Source organism: Triplophysa dalaica, chromosome 5 (assembly GCF_015846415.1).
Source record: "Triplophysa dalaica isolate WHDGS20190420 chromosome 5, ASM1584641v1, whole genome shotgun sequence".
In the NCBI taxonomy this organism is placed as follows: Eukaryota; Metazoa; Chordata; class Actinopteri; order Cypriniformes; family Nemacheilidae; genus Triplophysa; species Triplophysa dalaica.
In genome coordinates this window covers 18,779,400-18,794,338 of record NC_079546.1, presented here as the reverse complement: position 1 = coordinate 18,794,338, position 14,939 = coordinate 18,779,400, and the positions used below count along the sequence as shown (strand labels likewise).

The 14,939-nt window shown below is 44.2% G+C and overlaps 6 non-coding genes across 6 annotated transcripts; 2 read left to right on the top strand and 4 right to left on the bottom strand.

Annotated features, from left to right (window-relative positions):
* Positions 1 to 9,260: 9,260 nt before the first annotated feature.
* Positions 9,261 to 9,334, bottom strand: trnan-guu (transfer RNA asparagine (anticodon GUU)). The gene has a single exon. It is a non-coding gene; the product is annotated as a tRNA-Asn (tRNA).
* A 215-nt stretch (positions 9,335 to 9,549) lies between these two features.
* trnak-cuu (transfer RNA lysine (anticodon CUU)) lies at positions 9,550 to 9,622 on the bottom strand. The gene has a single exon. It is a non-coding gene; the product is annotated as a tRNA-Lys (tRNA).
* Positions 9,623 to 9,740: 118 nt separating this feature from the next.
* trnas-aga (transfer RNA serine (anticodon AGA)) lies at positions 9,741 to 9,822 on the top strand. The gene has a single exon. It is a non-coding gene; the product is annotated as a tRNA-Ser (tRNA).
* Positions 9,823 to 10,977: 1,155 nt separating this feature from the next.
* On the bottom strand, positions 10,978 to 11,051 carry trnan-guu (transfer RNA asparagine (anticodon GUU)). Its single transcript has one exon. It is a non-coding gene; the product is annotated as a tRNA-Asn (tRNA).
* A 215-nt stretch (positions 11,052 to 11,266) lies between these two features.
* trnak-cuu (transfer RNA lysine (anticodon CUU)) lies at positions 11,267 to 11,339 on the bottom strand. The gene has a single exon. It is a non-coding gene; the product is annotated as a tRNA-Lys (tRNA).
* A 118-nt stretch (positions 11,340 to 11,457) lies between these two features.
* Positions 11,458 to 11,539, top strand: trnas-aga (transfer RNA serine (anticodon AGA)). Its single transcript has one exon. It is a non-coding gene; the product is annotated as a tRNA-Ser (tRNA).
* Positions 11,540 to 14,939: the final 3,400 nt, after the last annotated feature.

The window sequence follows — 14,939 nt, the reverse complement described above, 5'->3', positions numbered from 1 at the left end:
TGTTCGTTGCAGAGCCTAGGGATCTGGCGGGTACATATGTCTGCAGTAGCGAGTGAAGATAAGGTGGTGCCGAACCAGTGGTGGTCATGTAGGCCAGAAGCAGAGTCTTGAATTTGATGCGAGCGACTATAGGGAGCCAATGTAGCTTAATGAATAGAGGAGTGACGTGTGCTCTCTTTGGTTCATTAAAGATAACTCTTGCCTCAGCATTCTGGATCATCTGTAGAGGTTTGGTTGTGCAAGCTGGAAGTCGACCCAGTAGCGCATTGCAGTAGTCCAGTCTGAACAGGACCAGAGCCTTTACTGGGACTTGCTTATATTGTAGAGGATGAATCTACAGGACATGGTGGTGCTAGCAATTTGATCTGTGAAGTTGAGCTGATCATCGATCACCACTCTCAGGTTTCTTGCCTTTCTGGAAGATGTGATGGTTGATGAGCCCAGTTGAATGGAGAGGCTTTGATGAGTCTTTGTATCGGCCTGGATTGCAAGCAGTTCTGTTTTTTTTAAAAGGTTCAGCTGCAGGTGATGGTCATTCATCCAGAGCGAGATGTCAATGAAGGGGAGGGGGATACCGGTCTGTAGTTTTCTAACAGTGCAGGATTAAGAGTAGGTTTTTTTAGTAGTGGGGTAATACGGGCCTCTTTGAAGAGTGTAGGAAATGTACCAGTGGTGAGAGATCAGTTGATAATGTGGGTCAGAGAGGGAACAACCGATGGGGAAATGGCCTGGATGAGATGACTGGGGATGGGATCTAGGGGGCATCTGTACTCATCCTACTGGATCCATCTGCTGCCTTTGGCACAGTTAACCACTACATCCTCCTGTCGACCCTCAAGGCTATGGGTTTCTCCGGAATGGTGCTTCCATGGTTCAGGTCTAACCTTTCAGGTAGGTCATTTAGAGTATCCTGAAGAGATGCCTCAGGGCTCAGTGCTTGGGCCGTTGCTCTTTTCTGTATACATTCTGTATACTTGGGTTTGTGATTCGGAAACATGGCTTTTTCTATCACTGCTATGCGGATGATACACAACTCCACCAGTCATTTCAGCCTGACGATTGTTTCGACTGTCCGACTGATTCAGCATACTTGAGTGACATTTCGCTCTGAATGAAGGACCATCCCCTGCAGCTGAACCTTGCAAAAACAGAACTGCTTGTAATCCTGTCCAACCCTAAACTCCATTACAACTTCTCCACTCAACTGGGCTCATCAACCATTGCAATGCGCTACTAGCTGGACTTTCTGCTTGCACGACCAAACCTCTACAGATGATCCACGATGCAGCGGCAAGACAGGTCTTTAATGAACCGAAGAGAGCACACGTCACTCCTCTCTTCAGTAAGTTACATTGGCTCCCTGTAGTCGCTCGCATCAAATTCAAGACTCTGCCCCTGGCCTACAAGACCACAACTGGTTTGGCACCCCCTTATCTTCATTCACTTATGCAGACTTATATACCCGCCGGACCCTTATGCTCTGCAAACGAACAACGTATTATGGTGCTATCCCAAAAAGGTAAAATATCGCTCCCACAAACCTTCTCTGGATCGGTTCCACATTTGTGGAATGATCTGCCTTCTGACAAGATAAGCAGATTCTGTGTCCATCTTTAAGAATGGCTAAAGACACATCTCTTTTGCGGCACCGGACCGATTCTGATTTCTATAACTTTTCTAGAATGTCTAAAAAAAACTGCATGCTTATTGTAATACGTCTCAAGATATGGAAGGAAGGATGCGGGAACCGGCAAACATTTAAATAAACATTTAATAAAGTAATAATAGCCGGCGGCCCCTCACGGCCGACCGCCGGCGAACATAACACAAATACAAATACAAATTCAAATTCAAACATGTTCGGGCCCGGTCCTCTCTCGTCGTACCTTATGTCAGCTCGTTCTTTTATGCTTTCGATCTCCACCGTCAGAAATGCGGAGCCGGTGTGCACACAGCTGATAGCCATTATCACTCACGCAACCGGCCCCGCCCCTTTGTCTGACGGCCCTCGCCACGCCTTCCTCGCTACACTTACTTAATATTAAATTAAACTAAACTTGGTTCTGTACACTGTAATAGTCTTTGTGAGACCCTCCATCTTCTATGTGGTTCCTTGTTCCAAAAGTACAACACTACTTCTGCATGTAAACATAGATGAAATTCACTCATACTTCATTTTGGTGTATGTGTGTGTGTGCAATCACATAAACGCTTCAGACATGGGAAATTTAATCTGCTTTTTTTCCACTTTCCCTTGGGTGTATTGTCCTCTGGCGCATTGTGTATTTTTGGCCTGTTGTCAGTATGAAAAGCAGCACATGCTACTTTACCTTGAGGTTTACTGAAACCTGGTTTTAACCTACCGTTGTCTTTCTTTATCATTACGAAGACCCTTCATCTTTTATGTGCTTCATCGTTCCACAAGTGCAACACTACTCCTGCACATAAACATAGATGAAACTCACTTGTGCTTGCCTTACAGCTCAAACGCTTTGGGAAATAGGTTCAAACAGTGGGGCGGTAACAATCCCTGGCAGGGACCCCTTCGGAGGGGGTTCTGCTGGGATGCCTTCAAAAAGTGTGGAGTTCCAATGAGAGGTCTCACCGAGACTTGACAACGGCCTGTACGGGCATCGAACCCGCGACCTTGGCGTTATTACCACCACGCTCTGGCCAACTCAGCTAACCTGCCATGTGTCACAAGTTGTAAGGTGTTTCAGGTAATTGTAATTTCAGTTTTGCTGCTGGCACACAAAGAGGCAACCCGTTTCCATTCAGGTTTCGACTAGGGACCTTTCAAGTCAGGAGACAGTCACTAAAAGAACATAGCCGGTGACAAAATAGAGGCTGAATTTGACAATCCCAAAATGCTTTCAATCAGGCCGATACGGAGTGCAGCTACGTTTTACACTGAGGGATTTGCTCTGCTTGACGCCAAAACCTGAAAAATGGATCAGCTCGGTCTCGAACCAAGGACCTTTCGAGTGTAAAGCAAACGTGATAACCACCACACTACAGAAACATGTACAATTCATTCTTATGTCATCTACCTCGCGCTGGTTTAAAACAGACCACGCAAGCGTTGTACTCATGTTTCAGGAAAGATGTTTGGCTTGATTTTGGTCAAAAGCAACACAAGGTTCTTGTCAGATTTCGGTCTGATTTTGCCCAGTTACGATCCGGGGCCTTTCACGTGTGATGTGGACGTTAAAACCACTGCATCACAGAAACCAGGTCAGCCTAAATAACTGATCAGTTCCATTTCGGGTGACCCCAAAAGTGCAAGAAGGAGTGTTTCGCATAAACGACATTCAAGTGGCCCTGCGTCAAACTACACGCGTTGTTTCTGCTTGGTTTTGAACCGAGGACCTATCGCGTGTAAAGCAAACGTGATAACCACTACACCACAGAAACTCTGACTTTGGAAAAACACTTGCCAGTCACAAATTTTAAGGTGTTTCAGGGCAAGATTTTCAGTTGAGACATCTCAAACAGTAATCTTAGTCTGGAACTACCGTTAAGCCTTGTGTACGAAACCGTGCATTGAATGCTTAAAGGTTTGTTTAGCTTTTCGTTATATTCCACTCTATGGCTTAAAGCAGGCTTTGTTTCTGCACGGTTTCGAACCGAGGACCTTTCGGGTGTTAGGCAAACGTGATAACTACTACACTACAGAAACATGTACAAATCCTGCAAACGTTGTCTATCTCGCACTGGTTTAAAACAGACCACGCAAGCGTTGTACTTATGTTTCAGGAATGATGTTTGACTTGATTTTGGTCAAAAGCAACACAAGGTTCTTGTCAGATTTCGGTCTGATTTTGCCCAGTTACGATCCGGGGCCTTTCACGTGTGATGTGGCATTAAAACCACTGCATCACAGAAACCCCACAACACCAGCATACTTTTTTTTTATTTCTGTAAGTTTTGCTACTGGCACAAAAATAGACAACCCGTTTCCACTCAGATTTCAACTAGGGACCTTTCAAGTCAGGAGAATGCGACAGTCACTAAAAGAACATAGCCTGTGACATAATAGAGGCTTAATTTGACAATCCCAAAATGCTTTCAATCAGGCTGATACGCAGTGCAGCTAAATTTTTTACCGAAGGCATCTGATCTGCTGGACACCAAAACCTGCATACTGCTTCTGCTCAGTCTCTAGTGGCAACGTGTTTGTGTGAACAAGCAAGCGGCCTCGTGGCACAACTGTAGTGCGTCTGACTCCAGATCAGAAGATTGCATATTCGAATCACGTCGTGGTCACTGGTTCTTTGTGCGTAGTTGTTTTGTTAACAATGCCTTGTGGCTGCTTTCGCACACTCTGGCTTTAGTGACTGCTGCAAGCTAATCGGTCGCCGTGACCCTGCGGCAGAATCAGAAGGAGCTTTTTGCACCTACTTGATTGTCCACTTTAAAACGGTGGACGTTTAGGATTTTTTTATGTAGAGGTGAGGTTCAAAATGTGAAGACAGTGTTAAGACGTGTCGTGAAAAAGATCCGCGCTTCTCCTTCCATACTTTTGAATTGTTGGCAACCTGGACACAACACTGTGTATCCAGCATTTGTTGCCTGAGGCTTTAGAGCATGATAATTTAAAAAGTAAATACTTTGTGCTCACTTGACTTTGGATTTTGCAAAGGGGCTCAAAGTAGGAGGAGCCCAGAAAGCCTCATAAACGAGATCAGTGGGAATTTGTTTGGGAATATTTGCCCCTTCACTTCCATGATTAGATACCTCCAGACTCGCCCCGGCCATCTTTAATTATCCCCCCTATTTATGTCATCAAATGGGTTTCCCTTAACAAAAGACTGGTTCAGGACTCATCTTGCAGCAGCTCTGGAGAGTTGTGGCAAGTCTTCACAACTTTACACCGGGCAATCATTTACATTTACATTTAGTCATTTAGCAGACGCTTTTATCCAAAGCGACTTACAAGTGGGGTAGGCAATAGAAGCAATTGGGACAGCATAAGTACAATAAAAGCATAAGTGCAATCAAAAATGGATTTTTTTTAAAGAGTAGAGAAGAAATTAGAGTTAGAACAGATCAGTCAGATGTTGACGGAAGAGCTGTGTTTTCAGACATTTCTTAAATATGGCTACAGAATCTGCAGATCTTGTAGCAGCAGGCAGATCATTCCACATACGTGGAACAGATCCGGAGAAGGTGCGTGAGAGAGATTTTTTACCTTTTTGGGATGGCACCACAGGACACTGTTCGTTGCAGAGCCTAGGGATCTGGCGGGTACATATGTCTGCAGTAGCGAGTGAAGATAAGGTGGTGCCGAACCAGTGGTGGTCATGTAGGCCAGAAGCAGAGTCTTGAATTTGATGCGAGCGACTATAGGGAGCCAATGTAGCTTAATGAATAGAGGAGTGACGTGTGCTCTCTTTGGTTCATTAAAGATAACTCTTGCCTCAGCATTCTGGATCATCTGTAGAGGTTTGGTTGTGCAAGCTGGAAGTCGACCCAGTAGCGCATTGCAGTAGTCCAGTCTGAACAGGACCAGAGCCTTTACTGGGACTTGCTTATATTGTAGAGGATGAATCTACAGGACATGGTGGTGCTAGCAATTTGATCTGTGAAGTTGAGCTGATCATCGATCACCACTCTCAGGTTTCTTGCCTTTCTGGAAGATGTGATGGTTGATGAGCCCAGTTGAATGGAGAGGCTTTGATGAGTCTTTGTATCGGCCTGGATTGCAAGCAGTTCTGTTTTTTTTAAAAGGTTCAGCTGCAGGTGATGGTCATTCATCCAGAGCGAGATGTCAATGAAGGGGAGGAGGGATACCGGTCTGTAGTTTTCTAACAGTGCAGGATTAAGAGTAGGTTTTTTTAGTAGTGGGGTAATACGGGCCTCTTTGAAGAGTGTAGGAAATGTACCAGTGGTGAGAGATCAGTTGATAATGTGGGTCAGAGAGGGAACAACCGATGGGGAAATGGCCTGGATGAGATGACTGGGGATGGGATCTAGGGGGCAGGTAGTCGGGTGGTTAGAAGAAATGACCTTGGAAACATCCTCTTCAGATACGAGAGAGAACGAGGGGAGCAAGCATGTGTCTGGGAATTGGGCGTGGTCAAGAGGCGGTGGCGCAGAGAATTGATTGCTGATGCCGGTCGTTTTATTTACAAAGAACGACACAAAATCGTCAGCTGTTAAGTCAGATGGAGGTGAGGGGGTAGGCGGGCAAAGACGAGCAGAAAAGGTTTTAAAGGGAGTACGAGGGTCAGGAGAGTTACTGATTTTAGCGTGGTAGTACTGGCTTTTCGCATAGGAGACATCCGCAGAGAAAGAAGAGATAATAGACTGTTAAAGAGAGAGGTCGGTAGGTTCTTTTGATTTGCGCCACTTTCTCTCAGCAGACCTGATAGAGGCGCGATGTTCACAGAGAACATCAGATAACCAGGGGGCAGAAGGAGATGTACAAGATGGCCTAGATCTGAGAGGGCATAAGATATCTAAGCAGGAGGTTAATGTGGAGCAAAGGGTGTGAGTGGCGGTGTTAGCCTCAAGGAGAGAGAAAGGTTTAGGGGGTGGGAGAGTGGCAGAGACTGCAGAGGATAAGCGGGAGGGAGAGAGTGATTGAAGGTTGCGTCGGAATGTGACCAGTGGGGAAGCATGTGTAGTGTCTGGAGAAGTTAAGTCGAGATCAAGAGTGATGAGGAAATGATCTGACTTGTGCAGCGGGGTGGCCTGGGAGTGATGGGTGAAACAATGGCGTGTTTAGATAAGATCAAGTTGATTACCAGCTTTATGAGTCGCTGAAGTTGGGACTCGCTTGAGGTCAAACAACGCAAAATCCATTTAGGATTGGCGCAGCTGCTTCTGCAGCCTGTGGGATTCCGACTTCTTCTATTAAGGTCCTGAGCAGATGGTCATTTATGCCATTAGAATCCTATATAAGCCTGGATTCTAAAACCATACTGGATGCTCAGCAGGTGTACTCCAAAAGCTTAAGGAACTTACTTTGCATTTACTGGTGGTGGTTGCTTAAGTATAGGTTACTTATAGCACGGCTTTGGCAAGCCTCATATTAGCCTTCGTATGCTTTGGGTAAATTCTGTCGGCTTGCTTAAGCCCATTCAGCCTGTGCAGGCTCCTGGATATTCTGTTGACTTGTGCAAGCCCATTCAGCCTGTGCAGGCTCCTGGAACTTCTATTGGCTTGTGCAAGCCCATTCAGCCTGTGCAGGCTCCTGGAAATTCTGTTGGCTTGTGCAAGCCCATTCAGCCTGTGCAGGCTTCTGGAAATTCTGTTGGCCCGTGCAAGCCCATTCACCCTGTGCAGGCTTCTGGAAATTCTGTTGGCTTGTGCAAGCCCATTCAGCCTATGCAGGCTTCTGAAAAATTATGTTGGCTTGTGCAAGGCCATTCAGCCTGTGCAGGCTCTGTCGTTTTTATGTTTGTTGTTTATTTTATCTTTTCTTTATGTGCTTTTGCAAGCCCATTCAGCCTGTGCAGGTTCTGTTAAAAACAGTGATATGCAACTATTTACCCTTAAAAATGTTGTGATTGCTACATTCAATAGAAGTATGATATAACCTCATGTTCATGTTTCAACCATGAATGACAGGCACATACTTTCTCCTTTAGGAACCTCAGGGAGATGAATCATCTGGTGCGTTTATTTTTGTTTACCTTCTCTTCTGGGGTAGGCTCCGCCCCTGCCTTATCTTCAGGCAGGAACATCAGAATCATTTTTTTATGATTCCTTCATCGGACGGGGCCTATGCTCAAAGATCTTTAACATTATAATTTAAATCTATGTTTGATAAATATCATATATCGTTCTATGTTTCCTGAGTCTTTCTGGTAGAACTATATATTTCCTTTGGAAAAGTATTGTTCTGACACAAAGTGACATTTTCCGTTATTTCAACCAATTGCATAATATACATTTTTTGGAAAAATAAATGAATGCTCAAGTGTGCCACACGCTGTTCAATAAAGCTATTTACAGAAGGGGATGTCACTGTTAATACAATAGTTTTTTCAAAGTAGAATTTGTACACAAACACATTTAAAGGGCCGCAAATCCAGGTGTTTTCTGCAATGTAAAAATAGTCAGTGGTATTCCCAGAATGTCTGTGTAAACGGTCAGCTCAAAATACATCACATATCTTTCATTACAATACGATGAACACTGCCATTTGTGGCTGCAATGGAAAACATGGTGTTTTGGTGTGTGTCTCTTTAAATGCAAATGAGCTTCTGGTCCCCTCCCCGTATCCAAAGTATGACATAGAGCCCTTACATATGTGCTTTGGATGCAGCAAGACAAGCATTTAGGCATTTGGCAGATGCTTTTATCCAAAGCGACTCACATTGCTTTATCTTATACATTTTACACATGTATTTGCAATCCCCTGTGATCGAACTCACAACCTTGCGTTGTTAACGCAATGCTCTTACCACTGAGTTACAGGAAAGCTATATGGCAGAAAGCGCAATTACGTCTTTAAAGCCTTGTCCAACCAAAACCACACACTAACTGCAATAAAAATAGCCTTAATGCCTTGTTCATAAATACGAATTAAATGGAAAAGGACATAACACTGAACTCAACAAGAAAGACACTGCTATAATTTTCTTTCAATACGCTTTACAGAAATAATGTCGGTCACAAGTCTTCTGAACCGAGGGGCACTATGCGTTTTACTACTAACATTACAACATAACACATGTCTTTGGACCAATGTACAGTGTACAGTACTCTGTGTTGTGGTCTCAGCGAATCCGGATCGAGGCAACTTTTTGGGGGGGGCTTGAATAAACTGCTTCCCGCTCGCTTTGGAAATGTGTTGGTGGCGAACGCCTTCAATCGGGCGAACAACGCACTGCAATTTGTTCAGAAAGAGCCGCGCCAAGCACTTCTTCAGCTGTTCTTTAGAATGTTTAAACCCAGCTCATCCAAGCTATTGGAAAGCGGCAAAGAAAAGGCTTAACTCCCCGTTGGGGTGAATCATTTCGGAGGAGGCTTGGCCGAAGAACTTGGCACGTACCGACACAGGCCCAGACAGCTCAGCTCAGTCTGGGAGAAGCCTCCTCATGGTGTCAGGCATGGTCCAGCAGTCAGGACTCCTGGTTTCACCCAAGCGGTCCGGGTTTAACACCCGGCTTTAGAAGCCAAAGGCATCTTTTCTTTCAGTGTGTTTGCAAAGCCGTATTGTTTTAGAGTAAGACTCTGTTGAGTAAGCTCCACTGGCGGGCTTCAGCATTTTGGGGTCAGAAAAGTGCAGCTGCTCGCCACAAAGCTTTCGTCCCTGGGTGGGCTTGAACCACCATCCTTTCGGTTAACAGCCGAACGCGCTAAACGATTACGCCACAGAGACGGTTGTCATGGGTTTTGCTTGGACAAGTCGCTAGTTTTGACTCGGAATTAATGGCCAAAAGCGTCGCAAAACTAAATGAGCGTCACGCTCATTTTCAGAGAAACCCCTTTGGAAACATAAGAGTGAGGAAGTTGCACTTGTCTCAAGATAATCCCAGCTCTAGGTCTGGTGGACTGGGCACCTTTGGAAAGTGCCCCTGACTGGGGTAGCCCTGGCGCCCAACGTGGGGCTCGAACCCACGACCCTGATATTAAGAGTCTCATGCTCTACCGACTGAGCTAGCCGGGCTGGATGCCTCGGACAGCCCTTGTCTGTCAGTGTTTTCAAACGGTCAGGCGAGGTTGTAGGGTGCCATCACTGGGGAAGTCCCTGTCGAAACGAATGCGAGACGACATATAAACCATGTATAGTCGTGGCCGAGTGGTTAAGGCGATGGACTAGAAATCCATTGGGGTCTCCCTGCGCAGGTTCGAATCCTGCCGACTACGTTTGCGGTGTATTAAGCTCAGATGCTGATTTGTATCTCTAGAGGCGAAAGAGCAAACTTCATCTTGTCTGAGCCCTGTGCAGCCGTCTGTTAGCTCGCTTTGATCGTGTGGTTGGTTAGTACTCTGTGTTGTGGTCTCAGCGAATCCTGATCGAGGCAGCTTTTTGGGGGGGGCTTGAATAAACTGCTTCCCGCTCGCTTTGGAAATGTGTTGGTGGCGAACGCCTTCAATCAGGCGAACAACGCACTGCAATTTGTTCAAAAAGAGCCGCGCCAAGCACTTCTTCAGCTGTTCTTTAGAATGTTTAAACCCAGCTCATCCAAGCTATTGGAAAGCGGCAAAGAAAAGGCTTAACTCCCCGTCAGGGAATCATTTCGGAGGAGGCTTGGCGGAAGAACTTGGCACGTACCGACACAGGCCCAGACAGCTCAGCTCGGTCTGGGAGGAGCCTCCTCATCATTTCTGTCTTACGGCGTGACATAAGGAGATACTGTCCAACCTACTAACAAAGATTATACTTCTCAAATCGTAGTTCTTCTTTCTGTTGTTCACTGCTAGTACACGTGCATAGAAATGAAAAGTCTTTCCGACTTGCATTGAAAATGTGGGGTCGCTACTCCGATTCTTAATCTCTTGGAAACAGTTGCAGTCCGTATTGCGCTTGCTGAGGTGTCAGGCATGGTCCAACCGACACAAGCCCAGACAGCTCAGCTCGGTCTGGGAGGAGCCTCCTCATCATTTCTGTCTTACGGCGTGACATGCGGAAATACTGTCCAACCTACTAACGAGCATTATACTTCTCTTATCGTAGTTCTTCTTTCTGTTGTTCACTGCTAGTACACGTGCAGAGAAATGAAAAGTCTTTCCGACTTGCATTGAAAATGTGGGGTCGCTACTCCCATTCTTAATCTCTTGGAAACAGTTGCAGTCCGTATTGCGCTTGCTGAGGTGTCAGGCATGGTCCAGCAGTCAGGACTCCTGGTTTCACCCAAGCGGTCCGGGTTTAACTCCCGGCTTTAGAAGCCAAAGGCATCTTTTCTTTCAGTGTGTTTGCAAAGCCGTATTGTTTTAGAGTAAGACTCTGTTGAGTAAGCTCCACTGGCGGGCTTCAGCATTTTGGGGTCAGAAAAGTGCAGCTGCTCGCCACAAAGCTTTCGTCCCTGGGTGGGCTTGAACCACCATCCTTTCGGTTAACAGCCTAACGCGCTAACCGATTACGCCACAGAGACGGTTGTCATGGGTTTTGCTTGGACAAGTCGCTAGTTTTGACTCGGAATTAATGGCCAAAAGCGTCGCAAAACTAAATGAGCGTCACGCTCATTTTCAGAGAAACCCCTTTGGAAACATAAGAGTGAGGAAGTTGCACTTGTCTCAAGAAAATCCCAGCTCTAGGTCTGGTGGACTGGGCACCTTTGGAAAGTGCCCCTGACTGGGGTAGCCCTGGCGCCCAACGTGGGGCTCGAACCCAAGACCCTGATATTAAGAGTCTCATGCTCTACCGACTGAGCTAGCCGGGCTGGATGCCTCGGACAGCCCTTGTCTGTCAGTGTTTTCAAACGGTCAGGCGAGGTTGTAGGGTGCCATCACTGGGGAAGTCCCTGTCGAAACGAATGCGAGACGACATATAAAACCTGTGTAGTCGTGGCCGAGTGGTTAAGGCGATGGACTAGAAATCCATTGGGGTCTCCCTGCACAGGTTCGAATCCTGCCGACTACGTTTGCGGTGTATTAAGCTCAGATGCTGATTTGTATCTCTAGAGGCAAAAGAGCAAACTTCATCTCGTCTGAGCCCTGTGCAGCCGTCTGTTAGCTCACTTTGATCGTGTGGTTGGTTAGTACTCTGTGTTGTGGTCTCAGCGAATCCTGATCGAGGAAACTTTTTGGGGGGGCTTGAATAAACTGCTTCCCGCTCGCTTTGGAAATGTGTTGGTGGCGAGCGCCTTCAATCGGGCGAACAACACACTGCAATTTGTTCAAAAAGAGCCGCGCCAAGCACTTCTTCAGCTGTTCTTTAGAATGTTTAAACCCAGCTCATCCAAGCTATTGGAAAGCGGCAAAGAAAAGGCTTAACTCCCCGTCGGGGAATCATTTCGGAGGAGGCTTGGCGGAAGAACTTGGCACTTACCGACACAAGCCCAGACAGCTCAGCTCGGTCTGGGAGGAGCCTCCTCATAATTTCTGTCTTACGGCGTGACATGCGGAGATACTGTCCAACCTACTAACGAGGATTATACTTCTCAAATCGTAGTTCTTCTTTCTGTTGTTCACTGCTAGTACACGTGCAGAGAAATGAAAAGTCTTTCCGACTGTTATTAAAAATGTTGGGTCGTTACTCCGATTCTTAATCTCTTGGAAACAGTTGCAGTCCGTATTGCGCTTGCTGAGGTGTCAGGCATGGTCCAGCAGTCAGGACTCCTGGTTTCATCCAAGCGGTCCGGGTTTAACTCCCGGCTTTAGAAGCCAAAGGCATCTTTTCTTTCAGTGTGTTTGCAAAGCCGTATTGTTTTAGAGTAAGACTCTGTTGAGTAAGCTCCACTGGCGGGCCTCAGCATTTTGGGGTCAGAAAACTGCAGCTGCTCGCCACAAAGTTTTCGTCCAAGGGTGGGGAAACCATCCTTTCGGTTAACAGCCGAACGCGCTAAACGATTTCGCCAAAGCTGGGGAACAATAGTTTGTTAAGGAGGGGGAAGAAGGGGAAGAAAGGGGAAGAAGGAAAAAGAGGGAAAGAGAGGGAAAAGGGAGAAAAAAGAAAGAAAAAATGAAAGGAAAGAGAAGAAAGTGACTTTTTTCCCCCACTGGCAATAACGTTTTTAAATTGTTTATCAAAACTATCGTTAAAACACTATTTTCAATTTCACAATGCATTTGTATGGGAGTAAAGTTCATCACAAGGTTGCTGGTTCGAATCCCACTGTTGGCAGAAAAGAAGATGTTTACTTTTTGTTTTGAATTATGCTTCATCGTTTAAAATCATATGACATATGCTAACAGTAGCAAAATGGAAATTTATTTTCCTTATTACAATAAAACATTGCATTGTATTAATGATATATTACCGATTCTATACATTTAAACTGTTCTTTTTACAGAGTTTAAGCACTTTTGAGTATATTTCTGTAGTGATAACTAATCAATTCTATTATTTATTACCTATAATTGTTGACTATACAAAAGTAAATGTACTGAATCTGCTTCCACAACACAACAGTAGCCACTTTTAAATTCAGATTAAAAACATTTATTTAGATGTGCATTTACAACCTGAGCACTGTGCTGGTCTACACCAACTGCACTTTATTTCTGTTTTTTCAGTTTTAATCTTTTAATTCACATTTTAAATACATTTTTTTCCTTTTTATTATCATTTAAATTCTTAAGTTGTATTTGTGATTTTATTAATTTGCTTTTTAAAGATGTCTTTTGCAAGATGTATTATATTCTATTTTGCCTTTGTCAATCATTTTTATGTGAAGCGCTTTATGTATGAAATGTGCAATATAAAGGAACAAGCCTTGCCTATAACATTTTGACTGTACAATAGCAAATGCACTGTGGCATATCAAATCAAAAAGAAAGGGAGAGAATCATTTATGTCAAGACTTTTATTTTAAATTACTTTCATTCTATTACTTATTTAAACATTAAATATACATGAATAAAACAGTTATACATGCAAAAAACTTTAATATAGTGCAACAGCACTGAAAACGTACCTAGATAAAACTATTATACATTATTTTTATACAATGTTTAGTTGTTTTAAAGTGCAACAGAACAGAAAACAAACAATTAAAACTATTATACATTAATAATAACTAAAATAAAGATTATCATTAAGGGAAAAGTACACCCCAACATAAAACGTATTTGTTCATTCACTCATTTTAAACATGCAAGACTTTCTTTCTTCTGCAGGAGACAAAATATAGTTTGAAGAACGTTGGTTACAGAAAACCATTGGTCGGCGTTGATATGTGCTCAAACAAAATAGTGAATGGGGACCAATGGTTTTTGTTCACTAACTTCTTTTAAATATATTTTGTGTTTCGCAGAAGAAAGTGAAGGGTTTTAATTTCAATTTATGTTTTAATTACAGTGTCCATTTAATTATAGTCTATGTTTTAAGTTACATTTTATCTTTTTTATGGCTTACATATAATCAATAGTAGAATGTGTGTATTAGTGTGAACAATTACGAATAAAGTGTGTGCTTAAAGGGTTGAAAGATTAAGGGAGAATATTAGTGCAAAATGGTATTTTCAACAGGATGTGGGGGTCGGGTGTGTGTGTGTGTGCAGCATTCCATGCAGGAAAGGAGGACAGGAGAGTATGCTACACATGCAACGCATATACCCATATAGCGCGGGGTCTAAGAAACAAAGTTTATGTGGAAACTGGGTGGGGGAAGTGTTTTATTTTACAGATAGTAAAAGAAGAAGGGAGTAGTCTACGAAAATATCAGATGAAGCATCACTCCATTGGACACAAAGAAAGCAGCAAATGTGGAGGCGCTCAGGGGTTGGCCACGGTCCGAAGCAAGCTGGAAGATACACCCACACATACACATAAAAAAATTTTGTAAACCATTGAGGCGGGGCAGAATCTCTGAAAGACATTGTGTCTGAGTCTGCCCAGCGCTGATTTTCTTATTAATAAACTTCAATTTTTGTTCAACCGAATCCCTTAGTCCAATTTTTGGATACGCAGGACAGCTGATGTCCATCAGATGGTGACCCCGACGTGATTGGATAAAAAGGGACATTTCGGACGATTTTAGAAGAGTAGGAATTGACAAAAAGCGGAGAGGGAAAATCTTGGGTTCAACACAACAGCCGGCTGAATGAAAAAGGTAAGCAAAGACCTGTTTCATCAAACATCTGCTAATTGACTACTCTAAATTCAATTGTGTTGAATTTCAAATATTCCTGATCCCTTTAATAGATATACAAAATAAGCAAAATTTAAAGTCTGTTGATTTGAACAAAACACGGGAGGTTGGTCCCCCGTAGGGTAAGACGTAGGGTGAAAGTCCCTACGCAGGTATAAAACAAGGGTGGTTGGTCCCCCACTGACTAAGACGTAGGTGAGAGTCCCTACGCACATTTATTTAACAAGGG